The sequence below is a fragment of the Dioscorea cayenensis genome, chromosome 9 (assembly GCF_009730915.1).
Source record: "Dioscorea cayenensis subsp. rotundata cultivar TDr96_F1 chromosome 9, TDr96_F1_v2_PseudoChromosome.rev07_lg8_w22 25.fasta, whole genome shotgun sequence".
Lineage (NCBI taxonomy): Eukaryota > Viridiplantae > Streptophyta > Magnoliopsida > Dioscoreales > Dioscoreaceae > Dioscorea > Dioscorea cayenensis.
Genome location: NC_052479.1, coordinates 6,445,603 through 6,459,426, shown reverse-complemented (window position 1 = coordinate 6,459,426; position 13,824 = coordinate 6,445,603). Strand labels below are relative to the sequence as shown.

The 13,824-nt window shown below is 34.9% G+C and overlaps 1 non-coding gene across 1 annotated transcript; it reads right to left on the bottom strand.

Moving 5' to 3' along the window:
* Positions 1-12,385: 12,385 nt before the first annotated feature.
* Positions 12,386-12,492, bottom strand: LOC120269579. The gene has a single exon (XR_005539228.1). It is a non-coding gene; the product is annotated as a small nucleolar RNA R71 (small nucleolar RNA).
* Positions 12,493-13,824: the final 1,332 nt, after the last annotated feature.

The following is a 13,824-nucleotide window of genomic DNA, read 5'->3' as shown; positions in this document are numbered from 1 at the left end:
CTCCTATTTATCAGTTTTCAATCAAAAGTGTAATCCTACGTATTTTTTCCCAATGTCAACTATTTTTTCATAATGTCTCATATTTTTCAATCAAACCCCTAATCTTATGTTTTTTTTACTTAATATTTCCTATTTTTGAATTTAAACCTTAAACCCATGTTTTACTTTTGCAATGTGTCTTATTTTTCAATCAAAACACTAATTCTATGTTTTATTTTAGAAATGTCTGCTATTTATCTGTTTTAAATCAAAATCCTAATCTTATATTTTACTTTTATAATTTCTCCTATTTTCAATAAAAACCCTTAGACTATATTTTTTTTAGAATGTCTCCTATTTTTTAATCAAACCCTAATCCGATGTTTTCTTTTAAGAATATTTCATATTTTTTTGTTTTGAATAAAAACCTTAATCCTCTGCTGTCTATTTAAAATATCTCCCATTTTTTAATCTAAACCTTATTCCTATGTTTTCGTTTTGATATGTCTCTTATTTTTTTGAACTAAAAACCCTAATCCTATGTTTTCTTTTTTTGAAATGTCACTTCAATTTTTGGTTTTCAATCAAAAAAACCTAAACCTATTATTTCTTCCAAAAAAATGTCTTCTAGTTTTTTAATCAAAACTCTAATCCTATGTTTTCTTTTCAGAATGTTTAATTTTTTTCTTTTTTTCTATCAAAACAATAATCCTATGTTTTCTCTTCAGAATGTCTATTTTGTTTTGTTTTTGTAATGTGTCCTATCTTTGAAAGCAAAAACCCTAATAATATATTTTCTTTTTGTAGTGCCTCCTATTTTTTAATCAAAATCATAATACATATCTTATGTTTTCTTTTAGTTATGTCTCGTATTTTTTAATCAAAACAATAATACTCTTTTTTTTTAATTAAAACAATAGTCGTTTTTTCAGTTTTAAATACATTTGTTTTCTTTTTGGAATGTCTCATTTTTGTTTAATCAAAAACCCTAATCCTATCTTTTTGTTTTTTTAGAGTGGTTGCTAATTTTTAAATCAAAAAAACCTAATCCGATGTTTTCTTTTTTTCGAATGTCTCATATTTTTTTCAATCGAATTCCTAATCCTATGTTTTTCTTTTTCGGAAAGCCTCATATTCTTAGTCAAAAACCCTCATCATAAATTTTTCTTTTGAATACCTCATATTTTTTAACCAAAAACCCTAATCCTATGTCTTCATTTCGTAATTTCTACTATTTTTTAATCAACACCCTAATCCTATGTTTTCATATAGTAATGTCCCCTATTTTTATATTTTCTTTTTAGAATGTCTACTATTTTTGAATCAAAACCCTAATCTTATGTTTTATATAGTAATGTCTCCTATTTCTAAATCAAAACACTAATCTTATGTTTTCTTTTGGCAATGTCTACTATTTTTGAATCAAAACAATAATCGTATGATTTTCTTTTGTGATGTCTCATATTTTTTATCTAAACCCATATCCTAAGATTTTTTTTTTGTTTTTTTTGTAATTCTTCCTATTTTTTAATCAAAACTCTAATCCTATATTTATTTTTAATGCCTCCTATTTTTGAATAAAAATCCGAACTTTATGTATTCTTTTGGGAATGTTTGCTATTTTTGATTGAGAACAATAATCATATGTTTTGTTTTCGCAATTTCTCATATTCTTTAATAAAAAATAATCCTAAGTTTCTTTCTTGGAATGTTTCCTATTTTTTAGTAGAAACCCCAATCTTATGTTTTCTTTTGGGGATGTAATCTATTTTTAAATAAAAAAACAATAATCCTACGTTTTCTTTTTCGAATGTCTCATATTTTTCAGTCAAAACCTCTAATCCTATGTTGTTTTTTTTAGAATATCTACTATTTTTTAATCAAAACCATAATCCTATGTTTTCTTATAGTAATATCTCTTATTTTCATTCAAAACCCTAATCCTATATTTTCTTATAGTAATGTCTCCTATTTTTTTAATCAAAACCCAAATCCTATGTTTTCTTCTTGGAATGCCTTGTATATTTGAATTAAACCGTAATCCTATATTTTCTTTTCGGAATGTCTTCTATCTTTCAATCAAAATCCTAATCCTATGTTTTTTTCAGAATGTTTCCTATCTTTCAATCAAAGCATGAATCCTATGCTTTCTTTTCTTAATGTTTACAATTTATCAGTTTTGAATCAAAATCCTAACCTATTTATTATTTCAGGAATTTCTCCTATTTTTCAATCAAAAACCTAATCATTTCCTTTCTTTACGTAATGTCAGCTATTTTTGACTCAAACCCTAATCCTATGTTTTGTTCGGAATGTGTCCTATATTTCAATTGTGAATCAAAACCCTAATCTGTTGTTTTATGTTTAGAATGTCATATTTTTTTGGATGAAAACTATAATTCTATGTCTTCTTTTTCTGAAAGATACAATTAGGATTTTGATTCAAAACCCAATTTTGGATATGACACATTAATATGAGAAAAACATTGGATTAGTGTTTGAATCAAAAACTTAATTCTATGTTTTCTTATAGTAATATCTCCTATTTTTCGAATAAAAAAATATTAATTGTATGTTTTCCTTTTTGGAATGCCTCTTATTTTTTTAATGAAAAAAACCCTAATTCTATTTTTTTTCTTTTTCGCTAGGCCTACAATATTTGAATCAAAATCCTATATTTTTTTAGTTTTTCAATCAAAAACTCTAATCCTATATTTTTGTTTTCGTAATATCTCATATTTCTTAATTAAAAACTATAATCCTACTTTTTTTCCATATAGTAATGTCTACTATTTTTTTAATCTAAACCCTAATCCTAGGTATTCTTTTTCGAATGTGTCTTATTTTTTTCGAGTTTTTGAATCAAAAACCCTAATCCTCTGTTTTTCTTTTCAAAAATATCTTATATTTTGGAATCAAAACAATAATGTGGTAATTCAACTTTTTTGTATTTCTTCCTTAGTGTTTCAACTTGTTTTGGTCAGTAATTTTAATGTGTGATAGTGTTTTAGAGTATCCCAAGTCGTTATCATAAAAAGGAGGTCAAACAACAATTAATTGAGTGGCTTAGACCCATTTTGTATAGGCTGAACGGGCATGACGGGGTTCATATGGGGCCGTATGCACCCTGGTATGAATGTCCAGAAACTTTCTATAAGGTCATGCGGCGCCGTATGGGCCGTATGGAACTCGGCATAGGGCGAGATTTTAGGGTTTAAAAGCCATTTTTCTTATCATTTTCTCATTCTTTTTACACTCTTCCTTGAGCTCTTTTCCCTTTTACTTTCCTTCTCCTCTAGAACCTTCATCTCCACTTCTCAAACCCATCATCTTTTGCCTTAAATCAAGAACAAACTTGAAGATCTCTTCTTTCTCTCTTGAGAAGTGCTTTTCCTTGGTGTTTTGGAGAAGCTTTGAGGTAAGGCCCCTTGGTCTTCTTCTTTTCCCTTTCTCTTTGTTGAATTTCTTTGAGGTTATTAGTGTAAAATCCTAGTTTTGGTTGGATCTAGAGTATAGAAGAAGTTTGAAGTTGTAAAACCTTGAATCCATTGAGAATTGAGAGAGATCTTTCATCTCTTCATAAGGGTTACTGTAAAAAAGATGCAAGTTGAGTTTCTTTTGCTTTTCTTATTAGTTTTGATGGTTGTGAGAGTTTCATTCTTGTTATATCTTCTTGTTAGAATGCTTAGCAACCCCTAGGAGCAAATATTTTCCCATTTGGAGCATTTTCCTTCATTCAAGTTTATCAAGTTGTTGATGATGTTTGGTTGTTGTTTTGGGTTGCTTAATTGCTTCTAGGAGGTGAGAGTTCAAGCAAAGTAAAAGAGCCAGTACATAAGTAACACTCTGGTGTTTTAGCTCGCTAAGTTTGTGAGTGGTATTTACTAAATTATGGATTATAAATCATGCATGTTTCCAAATGTTTAAGTTGCCTTGCCCTTGAATGATAATTTATGGTTGCTAACACTCTTGAAATGTTTTCTATGGCATTTATAAACTATGATGATTTATTTTTTAACTTATTTCAAGAACATTTGAAAATTATACATTACTTGTGATAGGAAACTCTATGTTTTGGATCATACGTTTCGAAGTGTGTATTTTCAAGAAAACTTGATGTTTTTGTTATAATGACGAAATGACTTGTGCCAACAAAGTTGAATTTCATTATGATGATGTTATACTTATATTTTACTTTCAAAGGTTGCTCTTACATGATGCTTTCTTCATGAATAAGGATCTCTTTGGAGGCTTATGGTCAATTGATTCACTCCTCTAAAATTATGGTCGGTTTTTTAAATAATATATTTAGAATATTTACTATAACGTTATTTGTGTTGAAAAACTCAGTTCTTGAAATACATCTTCAAGGAATTATTGAAATTGGTGTCTTCCTATATTAAAAAATTTGTTTTATGATTGTCGTAGCATTTATTTGATTTGATATGTGCAATTTACTCATCCTTGGAGTGAGGATGGTTTATGTGAAAAGTTGAGAATTTAAGATGAGAATGATTTTACATTTTCTTTAAATGATATGTCAACATTTCTAAAAGTTCTCGAATTGTTTTCTATGGTGTCTGAAAAAATAATAATTGGATCATGACTGATTTCATTGAAAGATACTTACAAGAATGTCGTATTTGTATTTGAAAACTTTATTATTGTGTTTTAAATATTCCAAAATGTATGTTTTTACGAAACTTGGGACTCTTGTTATGATATTAAATGAGTTTACGCAAACCCTTTCTGCAACACATTTTGTGTTATTATTGAAGTTATTCTTGAAAAGTATACTCAAGGATTATTTTTCAAATGATGCTTATTTGATTAAAAGATGTCCAAATGTGGTGTTTTGAATAGCTTACTCACTAATGGAGTGAAAGTTATATATGATAAACCTTGTGATAATTTGATGAGATTGATGCTATATTTGAAGTATATTTTCAAAGAATACTCTTGTATGATGTTCTTGATGAAAATGTTTTCATTGAAGATGTTATAAACAGGTTATTCACTCTTGGAGTGAAAGTTGGTGAAAACTTATGATCTCTTGATGAGACTTATGCTATCATATTGATGTATATACTTAGCCTACGGGTTGTATTGTTATTTAATGTTTCAATGGTGACATGGGGGGATCCCCAATACTTACTGCAGTAAGGGTTTGAGTTTCCACGGGCAGGCCTAGTTGAGGTGGCGTGGAGTACTTAAATGAGGTTTCACCCTTTCAGGGGGCGTGTAGAAACATTGAAAGGTGTGCAGGGTTAGGTGCCTGGAGTCACCCCACGGGTTCCCCAATGGCTAACGCCAAGATACGCGTGTCTTGGTGGCTCTAGACCTAACCAAGGCCATGATTAGTGATGAAGGGTTTTCAAGGCAATTTTTTATACTATCGACATTTCATTTATTTATTTATACATTTATTTTTTCAATATTTTCAATTGTTGAGTTATTGAAAGAAAATGTATAATTTTTGGATTTTAGACATGTTTCTGTTTCCTCGACGAATTAAAAAGGTTGTTGACTTGTACTTCTTGGTGAAAGGCTCACATTCATGGTTTCATACTTGATGTCTACAATATTTTATCATTGTTGACTTTTAAAGCTTATTCTTGTCTCGCATTTTCTATTTATTCATGTATAAGCTATAGTTCCATGTTTGTCCATCACTTGGTAACCTAATTATTTTGAGGCTATTTACTATGATTAGGTCATCAATTGAAATATTGAAAGTAATGGATGCCTTTGGAATTATAATTGGTTTTAAATCATTTATGCTTTAAAATGGTTATTAATAGCGTATATTGTTTATGTGAACATGGGTTCTTGTTTCGTGCTGGTTAATTATACTATCTTGGTTATGATTGCCCTTTTGAATCATTTAACATGTTACAACTATTAAACTTCGTGTTATGCAAATACCTGGGTTTGAAATTATTGAAAGAAAATTATTTTTGTTTAGCTATTGTTTTTTTCCGCAGACTTATATTTCTTGAATTGTTTGGAAAGTGATTCCTGTTTGAGTTAGCTCTTGGCTTTGATCAATTGTTATTGTAAATATGTTTGTTGCTATACTTTGTTCTTTGTAATTTTAGTGTTACTATATGGTTACTATTTTCTTTATTTTGGGTATTGGTAAACTCTTTAAAAGTTTATTGTTATATTGCTTATATTATTTTGACATTTATGATTTTCTAGTTCCATACAATTCCCCTCACTGAGTAACAAAGTTACTCAGGCCCTCTTTCTTCTTCCTAGGTGTTAGTTTAGTGAAGCGATGCAGACGTGAAGTGGTTGCCAAGATTTTGTTTCAGTGTATTTACTTTAAGTCTATGTATGTATATTCTAGTACTCGGCATGCATGGTGTCGGACCATTTGTATATTTTTTTTCTTCCTTGAGTGTTCATGTATGTTGCTATTCTCAAGTGTTGTTTGAAAAACTGTGCCCAGTGTTTGGGGGTTGTTATCATTGTTGTTATGACTTTCTATGTTGTGATTATCCATGTGTCTACCTTGTGTTAAATTGATGTTTTTGTGTAGAAATGTTGTTATTTGTCCTCATTTGTTAAATTATTCCTTGAGGTTATAATAACATTGTACAGAGAACAGGTTAGCCTTACGTCGAATCTTTGGTTGAGGCAGATGTTTGACCTCCCCTCGGTTGTCGTGGTGGTATGCCACATGTCGGACCCACAGGTCAGGGTGTGACAAATAATCCTAGTTTTTTTTGGAATGTCACCTATTTTGCAAACAAAACCAGAATCTTATGTTTTCTTTTCTTAATGTCATCAATTTATTAGTTTCGAATCAAAACCCTAACATATGATTTCTTTTGGAATGTCTACTATTTTTTTCAATTAAAAATATTAATCCTTTGTTTTTATTGGAATGTCTACTATTTTTTTGAAAAAACATATTCCTATGTTTTCTTTTTTTGGAATTTATCTTATTTTTCAACTTTTGAATCAAAAACCCTAATCCTATATTTTCTTATAGTAATGTTTCAAATTATTCAATCAAAAATTGTAATCCTATGCTTTCTTTTCGAAACGTCTCATATTTTTTAATCAAAACTCTAATTCTATATTTTCTTTTCCATATGTCTACTATTTTTTAATCAAAACCCTAATCCTATGTTTTTCAATCATTGAATCAAAAACCCTAATCCTTTGTTTTCATTTTTGGAATGTCACATTTTTTTGAATTAAAACCCTAATCCTATTTTTTTCAAAAAAACCTAATCCTTTGTATTCTTTTTCATTATGTCTTCTATCTTTCAATCAAAAACTATAATCTTAAGTTTTCTTATAGTAATGTCTCCTATTTTTTTTCGGTTTTCAATCAAAACCCTAATCCTTTCTTTTCCTTTTTTTGGAATGACACCTATTTTTTTTCAGTCAAAAACCCTAAGCCTTTCTTTTTTTGGTAATGTCTACTATTTTTTTCAATTCATACCTTAATCCTAGTTTTTTTCTTATAATAATGTCTCGCATTTTTTTAATGGAAACACTAATCCTATGTCGAATGACTACTATAATTTAATCAAAAACCCTAATCCTATGTATTCTTTTTTTGGAATGTCTACTATTTTTTTGAATGAAAACCATAATTCTATGATTTCTTTTGGAAATGTCACCGATTTTTCAATGAAACCCTAATCCTATGTTTTTCTTTTTAGAAATGTCTCATATTTTTTTGAAACAAACCCGTAATAGTATGTTTTTATTTTTTTGAATGTCTACTATTTTTTAATCAAACTACTATTCATATGTTTTCTTTTCAGAATGCCTACTATATTTGAATCTGATGAGTGCATTTTCTATTGTATTCACTCACCCTCTTTGCACTCATTTACTTATCATTTAGCACGATTTTATCCATTTGAGGTGCTATTCCGAGTATTTTTTGTTCATGTACAAAAATCAGGGGCTCGAAGCAAAGTGGAGTGAATTCGGGGAGTAATTGAGTAGAAGAATCAGGGTTCTGTTAAGTTTCGGGACTAACACCAGCAGTGCACAACTGTGTGATGCCCCCTTAAATTCCACAGCCTGGCAAAAAATGAGAAAGAACTTAAACAGGATTGTGCAATCAGGCTTGATACGGTCGCTGCACGACTGTGCGCGTTCCTGTGAAAATCTCGACCTGAAGCCAGTTTCCTCGATACAAGGGTACCACGATCTGGAAGCTCTTCGCATGACTGTGCATAGGCTAGACACGGGCATGACATGATCGTGTCTCTTCTTTTAAATATTCCAGGCCTATTTCAGTCAGAACCATCATTGGGGACACAGTCATAGCAAATTCGTGCGTGGACTATTTCAAGCCTAAAATGTGACATATTAATTCAGAATTCTTGGGTTTTGGGATCATCTTTGTTCGGGGATTCTTTTCTCCACTGGGATGACTTGTATGAGATCGAAGATCAGGCTTTACAACACCATCTATGGAGATCAAGGGCGAGTTGGAGGCACAAGAGAAGTGGGGTTGGCACCAATGAAGATCATCTTGTGCAGAAAGGGGAGAATCATGTCCTCTTTCTCTAGATTTTCATTTATTTCTTCCTTGTTGTACTCATCCATGAGGGGCTAACCATCCACGATGCCCTTGGGTGTTGATATACAATGTTTTGTATGCTTTGACTAATTGTTTTTAGTGTCTACAATGTTCTTTAGATTCTAATGTTAAATCTTGTGTTGCATAACTTGATGTGTTTGATGTGCACACATACTTTGAAAAAACTTGGTGTATGGATGACCATAGTTGTGATTGCTTCTTGTGATTACAAAACATGAAGTGTTTGATGTGCACACATGCTTTGGTAAAACTTGGTGCATGGATGACTATAGTTGTGATTGCTACTTGTGATTGCAAAACTTGATGTGTTTGAGATGCACAGTTACCCTATTATACATTCGTGTATTTGAGAACCATAGATGCAATATCGCTTTTGAGCACACACTTGAACCTTAGGATGTGATAAGTGCTTGTGTGTTAAGAATGCGATGTATTCTTTCCTTATGATGAGCATGACTTTTATCAGGTTTAAGCGCTAATACATGTGTATTTGTGTTTTTTTGCGCATGTAGGTTTGTAAAGCTAAGTATTAAGAAAAGAAATCAAAAGTAGATCGTGAACGCACTATTTGTTGGAATCTTGGAAGAAACAAATGCGAAGACACAAGTGGGGCTCTAAGATACGTGAATGTGTGCCAACCTCTATGTATTCAAGCCATTATAATGAGTTGGAGGGGCACGAAGGCAATCAAATTTGCGTATCCCAACTTGTGCAATGATAGCAAGATCTTCACCAATGAACCCGTTTATTGAAAAAGCGACGCGATCTACGGCATAAACGGGAGTGTTTTTGCCGAAAATCAGAATTCCAGAGAATCCACACGGGCGTGTAGAAATTCAAGACGCCCGTATGGAAATTCCACAGGGTCGTATGGAACATCCACATGCCCATGTGGAAACCCGATTCCAGTCTATTTAAAGCCGTTTTTCAGCTAGATTGGAGAGAGTTGAGAGGGTGAGTCGAGAGGTAGCAGAGCGTCCCCTTTCCCCTCCGGTGTGATTTATCCTAGATCCATTTTCTTGAGTTCTTTGCGGCCACAATAAAGTGAAGTGCTAGAGGATGAACTCCGCTATGGCATAGTTATGCGAGTGACAAATTGAAGCATTGAAGTGAACTTTAGCATCTAGGGCTTAATTGTGACTAGGGGCCTTTCACCTGGAAAAAAGGGTTAGGTCTAAAAATAGGAATAGGGTTTATCACTTGGAATTCCTAGAACTCCATGCAACTTTATATCGTGTTAGGTGTTGAGACTGTTTGATTTCTCCACCGGGGTATAGTATAAAGTTAGTGATAAGTGCTTGTGTGATATGAATGCGAAGCATTCTTTCCTTATGTTGAGCATTACTTTTCCCTGGTTTTTACACTAATATGTGTGTTTTTATGTTACTTTCGTGCAGGTAGGGTTGTGAGGCTGAGTATGGAGGAAAGAAGCCAATGTGGATCATAATGCACCGATTTTGGAGGAAATCTTGCTAAGGTTCAAACGCGAAGACATAGGTCAGGTGCGAGATGCTAGAGTGTGTGCCAACCTCCTCGTATTTGAGTTAGCAAAACCATTTGGAGGGGCACAAGGGCAGTCACACTCAAGGATTCTGACTTATGCACATAGAACAAGATCTCCACCAACTTGTCCGTCATTAAAGAAGCAAAGCGATCCACAACGTTAACGTGTGCCCGTTTGCGTCACCTCGATGAAAGTATGGACTCGGGAAGTATTTTAGGCCAAGTACTGTAATGGAACACTGTAGCAAAAGTTCTGTAGAAGCACTGTTCACAGCCGGCCGAGAAAATAGGAATTTAGAGAATCCACACGGGCGTGTGGAAATTATACACGCCCGTGTGGAAATTCCAGATGGGCGTGTGAAAAATCCATAGGCCTGTGTGGTCACCCGATTCTAGCACTATTTAAAGCCGATTCAACACCGATTTCAGTATTCTTTTCTCCATCTTTTCCCCAACTTGAGAGAGGGTTTTGGCTAGGGTTTTGAGAGGTATTGGCTAGGGTTTTGGAGAGGTTCTACGGCTCCGACATCGTCATTCCTTAGGAAGAAGGTTGGTAGGGGAGCTTCCGTCGAGGCGTATCCTATACCGGACAAGGGAATCTTTGGACGACGAGTAGAGGACTTTCCACAAGACCATCGACATGACTATCGAGGGGGTTTATCTATGGATTAATTGCTTTTACATTCTATTTCTTTCATTGTACTTAGCTACATGGAGAGCTAAACCCCTAGTGGGTACTTGGGTATTTGTGAACCCTAGGATGTATTTGTTTCATTGAATCTCTTTATTATGCTTTCAATTAATTGATGTTTATTGTGAGTTCCAACCTTGAATGCTTGATTGTATGAAGATTTCCCCTAGAGTGACACTAGAGTTGAGAGTTCTTGTTGGTAACCTTATGAGTGAGTGACACACCACGAGCGTTAGACAAAGCTAGATTGGAGAGGGTTGAGAGGGTGAGTCGAGAGGTACAGGAGAGTCCCCTTTCCCCTCTGACGTGATAGATTCTACCTCCGTTCCTCAAGTTGTTTGCAGCCATAATAGAGTGAATGGTCTAAGAGATGACCCTCCACTGGGGCTTAGTTAGCGTGCAGCGGAGTGAAGCGTTGAGGTGATCTTAGTATCTAGGGCTTAATTGTGATTAGGGACCTTCCACCGGACCAAAGGGTTAGGGTCTATAATTAGGAAGAGATTTATCACTTGGAATCCCTAGAGCTCATTGCAACTCTATTCGAGTCCGAGGTTGAGAGGTTATTTAATCTCTCCTCCGGGACATGTATAGAGTTAGGAATAGTTGACCTTAGATTTCGGGCTATGTATTTAAGGATTTCCACGACTCACCATTGCTTTGATTAGGAAGCATAATAGAGGGTTCTTGCACTTGAAACGATTGTCCTAGGTGGAGCATTATCCGAGTACCCCATCTTTATCGATTGCCTTACATCCCTCTTTACTCGTACTCTCTTACTTGTTGTTTTTTACTTTTGAGAATTGAATCATTGTCACACTTATCACTACTGATCTTTCACATAGCTAAGAAGTGAATTAAGTGTTTTTATTCCCTATTCCCTGTGGATTAGATACCCGCTCATTCGGGATTATTACTTCAACAAACCCGTGCACTTGCGGGATATACGCAAGGGGATCTTGTCAAGTTTTTGGCGTTGTTGCCGAGGAATAGGCGTTTAGAGATACTTTGCACTTTGTTTTCTTAGCTATTTCACCATACATTCTATTTCATATCTTCTTATTCTATTATCGCTCTGATTTCTTTTTCTTTCTTTTTGGGTGCAGCTCCAGGTTATGACCCGAGGGAATCCCTCAATATTGATTGAAGGAGATCCTGAGCTTAAACGTACACTTGGAAGAAAAGGGAAAGAGCCTGTGCAAGAACAGTCTAATTTAGCTGATTTGGAAGTGGAAGGATCTGAAAACAAGACAGAACAGAATGAGAAACAACGGACATTATCTGATTATGCCAGACCTTCAGTGTTGGGGACACAATCGAGCATCGTGCGTCCCTCGATCACAGCTCAGAACTTTGAGCTGAAGTTGGCATTCATCCACATGTTGCAACAATCCATACAGTTCAACGGTTTGGCCGATGAGGATCCAAACAGTTATATAGAGAGTTTTCTCGAGGTGTGTGATATGCTGAAGATAAACTGAGTGATGGATGATGCCATCAAGTTGAGACCCTTCCCATTTTCACTAAAGGGGAGAGCGAAGCAGTGGCTACACTCATTACCTAGAGCATCAATTACCACATGGGAGGAGATGGTAGAAACTTCTTTTTCCTGTTATTTCCATCCCGGAAAATCAGCAAAGCTTAGGAATGAGATCTCATTCTTTGTTTAGTTGGAATTGGAGTCTCTATTCGAGACATGGGAAAGGTTCAAGGAACTCCTGAGAAAATGCCGGCAACATGGATTTCCAGAGTGGATGATTGTTCAGACCTTTTACAACGGTTTGAATTCGAGTCCAAGGCAACTCTTGGATGCGGCAGCAGGAGGTACTTTATTTAGCAAGACCCCGATGAGGCCCGTCAATTAATTGAGGAAATGGGGCTAAACGACTACCAATGGAATGCTAGGGAGAAGAAAAAAGGTGGCGGGTCTCCATGAAATCGATCGCGGTAACTTCATTGGCGGCTCAAGTGGAAAAATTTGAGTAAGAAGTTAGATCTTCTAACTTCAAATAGAGTGGCGGCCGTGACTAATTGCCCCGGGTGTGGTGGAGGACATGCTCCCTCCGATTGCCCGATCTCTATCGGTGATGTTTCTTCGATGGAGAACGTTGATTTTTGTAGGTAATGGCATGAGACCTGAAGAAAACCCATATAGCAATACCTACAATTCTGGTTGGAAGAATCATCCCAATTTCTCATGTAGTAATCAGGGTCCACAAAAGGCCATGGGGCCACTGGGTTTCCAACAACAACAACAAGCCCTCAGGTGGAAAACACAGTCTCAGGTCTGGATACCCGAATGAATGACTTAGAGAAGCACTTGACTAGATTTGTGCAATCTGCAAATGCAAGGTTTGAATTAGTCGAGGCTACACTTCGCAACCACACCGCCTCTTTGCATAACCTTGAAAATCAAGTGGGGCAAATTGCAAAGTCTCTCTTTGAAAGGCCACATGGAAGCTTGTCGAACAATATAGAAACCAACCCTAGAGAGCACGTGAAGGCGATCACTTTGAGAAGTGGTCGTGAGGTTGAAGGTAGGCTTCCGAGTGAGAAGCCAAAAGAACACGCACCCGATGTTATAGAGGTGGAAGAGGAAACAAGCAAAGAGAAAGATGTGGCACCCCCACCTTTCAAGCCAAGAATCCCTTATCCCTCTAGAATGAAAAATGACCAAGGGGATGAACAGTACAAGAAGTTCCTGAGTTTGTTCAAGCAACTCCACATCAATATTCCTTTTGTTGAGGCATTGACCCAAATGCCTAAGTTTACGAAGTTCTTGAAAGACTTGTTGACTAACAAGAGGAAATTGGAGGAAAGTGCTTCAGTGATTTTAGATGCTTCATGCTCGCCGGTATTGCAAACGAACATGCCGAACACCTTCTTTCAAAAGCTAGGCTTGGGTGAGCCTAGGCCTACTTGGATGACTTTGCAACTAACGGACTGAACAGTATGACATCCGAGAGGCATCATTGAAGACGTGCTTGTCAAGGTGGACAAGTATATTTTCCGGTTGACTTTGTAGTGCTAGACGTCGATGAGGATGCAGATGTACCTTTGATACTTTGGAGACCGT